At 45.4% G+C, this 3,782-nt stretch overlaps 1 protein-coding gene across 1 annotated transcript in view; it reads right to left on the reverse strand.

The window, feature by feature from the left end:
* LOC111951486 (ras-related and estrogen-regulated growth inhibitor) overlaps positions 1-3,782 on the reverse strand; it is a 34,941-nt gene that overhangs the window by 28,758 nt on the left and 2,401 nt on the right. The gene's annotated exons all lie outside the window — the stretch shown is intronic.

Genomic DNA, 3,782 nt, shown 5'->3' on the forward strand with positions numbered 1-3,782 from the left:
AGCCGTTGGCAGCCAGAGCTTAATAGACCGCGGGTGTTCCAGCGGGGCGACCGTCAGCTTCCTTGCAGGAGGGAAAGTGGTAGAGAGAGTAGAAACGCGGGGAGCTTAGGCACTGGCAGCCCTGGGTGCAGGCAGCATAAGGCTGTATAAACCGCAGAGTGGTGGTGTGGCTTCAGAAAGCGCTCCTGAGTCTCTCTGTTTATTGGTATGGGTGGGGAAATGGAGGGATAGAATGAATGGGAGGGGAGCGATGGAGAGGATGACCTCAGCGATGTTGACTGAGACACTCGTTGCCACTCAAGCCCCTTTGGAGGCTAGGACAGGGCACAGACGGTGCACAATCATACCATATAAGGGCTCAATTTGAGAGGAAGGCTAGGAGAGTACTGTGTGACTGTACACAAACTAGACAGTGAGGGGGTGAGTGTTATTGAGGGATGGCTGTCGATGGCACCAGTGCCAGGGTCTGAGAGAGATTGCGATTGGATAATGGGAGGTAATTCACCGCACTCCGTGATCTCAGCCAACGTGGTGTGACTAAAACAGTGGCTGTGTCTCAAATGACACTATTCCTATATAGTGTACAGGGCCCATACGCTCTAGTCAAAAGTGGTTCTCTATGTATGGAATAGGGTTCCATTTGGAACGCAGGCAATTTCACTCAGTATATATGGTGTACTGAGCAGCACCCATTTTATAAATGAGGGGGAATACGTAATTGGAGCTCAGCCCAGGACGTAGACATCTTTGTACGTGTTAATTAAACAGTGTTTATTTTGTAAGTTGAGAAATGGAATAGTTGCAATGATAAATTTAAAAATTTTTCACGTTTCCGTCATTCCTCATAAAAAGGTGAAGCGATGTTACTATGTGTGATGTTTAGAGTTTATTTCTGTTAGTTATCTTCAGCGCAGGCAGCAACACAGATCGGCTGGTTTCTAGCTAAACAGATTAGTGCTGAATTGACTTATTTAGAGCACGGAATCATTGGCTTTATTTCTGAATGAATAATTCAGAAGACTGCCTCTCCACATATGCTCTCTCTCTCTCTCTCCTCTCTCTCTCTCTCTCTCTCTCTCTCTCTCTCTCTCTCTCTCTCTCTCTCTCTCTCTCTCTCTCTCTCTCTCTCTCTCTCTCTCTCTCTCTCTCTCTCTCTCTCTCTGTCTCTCTCTCTCTGTGTCTCTCTCTCTCGTTGTTCTCTCTCGCCTCTCTCTCACTCAGATATTAATGCACCTGCTAACAGCCTGCCACGCAAAAAAAGGAGTATGTGACGCATATCAGTGGTGATGCTGTTGCTCGCGGTAACGCTTCTGCAGATGGGCCTCATCCATCACTTCAGTTGGTGTGAGCGTGTGTGTGTGTGTGTGTCAGGGCTAGCCATTGATAAACAGGAGCCACAGCATCCTGACACATCCACAGCTTCTCGGAGAGGTTCACTTTGCCTCTCCCTCCCCAGTGATATGGACCTCCTGTATATAATAAGAGATTATCAGAATGATGAACTGCCTGTCAGCATGAGGATAACCAAGAAAAGACCTGCAGCCACCTGTTACCCTGAGCCAAAATGGCTTACAGTGCATTGAGGTATTTAAATTAGCACACCATTGACAGCCATTTGACAGCCTCAAAATAAATTACACCTGATTTCTCATTACGAAGAAAACTACAGAGAATTATAACACTTACACCCATTCTACATTTATTTCATGCATTAGACATAAACATGCATTTCTCAGATCCAGAGACCTCATCCCACATAAAGTGGACAACCTCGAATCGCGTGCCTTTTCCATTTTTACGACTCACTGCCTTGGAAATTGTATATAAAGGCTTCTCGTCTGTCATTTCACATAGATTCAGATCCCAGTAGGAAATAAACTACCGGTCAAAAATTTTAGAACACCTATCATTCAAGGGATTTTCTTTATTTCTAGGTTTTTCTACATTGTAGAATAATAGTGAAGACATCAAAACTATGAAATAGCACATATGGAATCATGTAGTGGTTTCTTCGCATCAATTCAACCATGAAAGCCTGATTCACTCAGTCTCCTCTGAACAGTTGATGTTGATGTCTGTTACTTGAGCTCTGTGAAGCATTTATTTGGGCTGCAATTTTTGAGGCTGGTAACTGTAATGAACTTATCCTCTGCAGCAGAGGTAACTCTGGCTCTTCCATTCCTGTGGCGGTCCTAATGAGAGCCTAATGGTTTTTTGTGACTGCACTTGAAGAAACGTTAAAGTTCTTGAAATGTTCCGTATTGACTGACCTTCATGTCTTAAAGTAATGATGGACTGTCGTTTCTCTTTGCTTATTTGAGCTGTTCTTGCCATAATATGGACTTGGTCTTTTACTAAACAGGGCTATCTTCTGTATACCCCCCTACTTTGTCACATCACAACTGATTGGCTCAAACGAATTAAGGAAAGAAATTCCACAAATTAACTTTCAAGAACGCCTGTTATTTGAAATGCATTCCAGGTGACTAGCTGACCAAGAAAGCCAAAGGATGTGGGTTGGGCCCAAAAAAGCTGTCATCAAGGCAAAGGGTGGCTACCCAAAGAGAGAGAGAGAGAGAGAGAGAGAGAGAGAGAGAGAGAGAGAGAGAGAGAGAGAGAGAGAGAGAGAGAGAGAGAGAGAGAGAGAGAGCATATGTGGGAGGGCAGTCTTCTGAATTATTCATTCAGAAATAAAGCCAATGATTCCGTGCTCTAAATAAGTCAATTCAGCACTAATCTGTTTAGCTAGAAACCAGCCGATCTGTGTTGCTGCCTGCGCTGAAGATAACTAACAGAAATAAACTCTAAACATCACACATAGTACATCGCTTCACCTTTTTATGAGGAATGACGGGAAACGATTGCACATTTTCTCTTCAACTACAAAATAAACACTGTTTAATTAACACAGTACAAATGTATGTCTACGTCCTGGGCTGGCAGCTCCAATTACGTATTTTCCCCCTCATTTATAAAATGGGTGCTGCTCAGTACACCATATATACTGAGTRAAATTGCCTGCGTTYCAAATGGAACCCWATTCCATACATAGAGAACCACTTTTGACTAGAGCGTATGGGCCCTGTACACTATATAGGGAATAGTGTCATTTGAGACACAGCCACTGTTTATGTCACACCAGGTTGGCTGAGATCACGGAGTGCGGTGAATTACCTCCCATTATCCAATCGCAATCTCTCTCAGACCCTGGCRCTGGTGCCATCGACAGCCATCCCTCAATAACACTCACCCCCTCACTGTCKAGTTGTGTACAGTCACACAGTACTCTCCTAGCCTTCCCTCTCAAATTGAGCCCTTATATGGTATGATTGTGCACYGTCTGTGCCCTGTCCTAGCCTCCCAAAGGGGCTTGAGTGGCAAACGAGTGTCTCAGTCAACATCGCTGAGGTCATCCTCTCCCCTCACATCATCTATCCCTCCATTTCCCCATCCAGACCCAATAAACAGAGAGACCCAGGAGCTCTTTCTGAAGCCACACCACCACTCTGGGTTTATACAGCCTTATGCTGCTGCACCAGGGGCTGCAGTGCCAAGCTCCGTCTCTCTCTCTCTCTCACAACTTTTCCCTCCTGCCAAGGGAAGCTGACGGTTCGAGACTGGAACACCCCGGTCTATCCGTCTGGCTCCAACGGCTGTCTCGCTTTGGAGACACACGTATCACAACGTTGCAACAACATTTAAACAATATTCCCCATCCGTGAGGCTAGCACCACCTTGGTCAAGTAGAATAAGGAGGGGGGGGGGGGGGGGTGATCTGACGG

The sequence above is a fragment of the Salvelinus sp. IW2-2015 genome, linkage group LG24 (assembly GCF_002910315.2).
Source record: "Salvelinus sp. IW2-2015 linkage group LG24, ASM291031v2, whole genome shotgun sequence".
Taxonomy (NCBI): Eukaryota; Metazoa; Chordata; class Actinopteri; order Salmoniformes; family Salmonidae; genus Salvelinus; species Salvelinus sp. IW2-2015.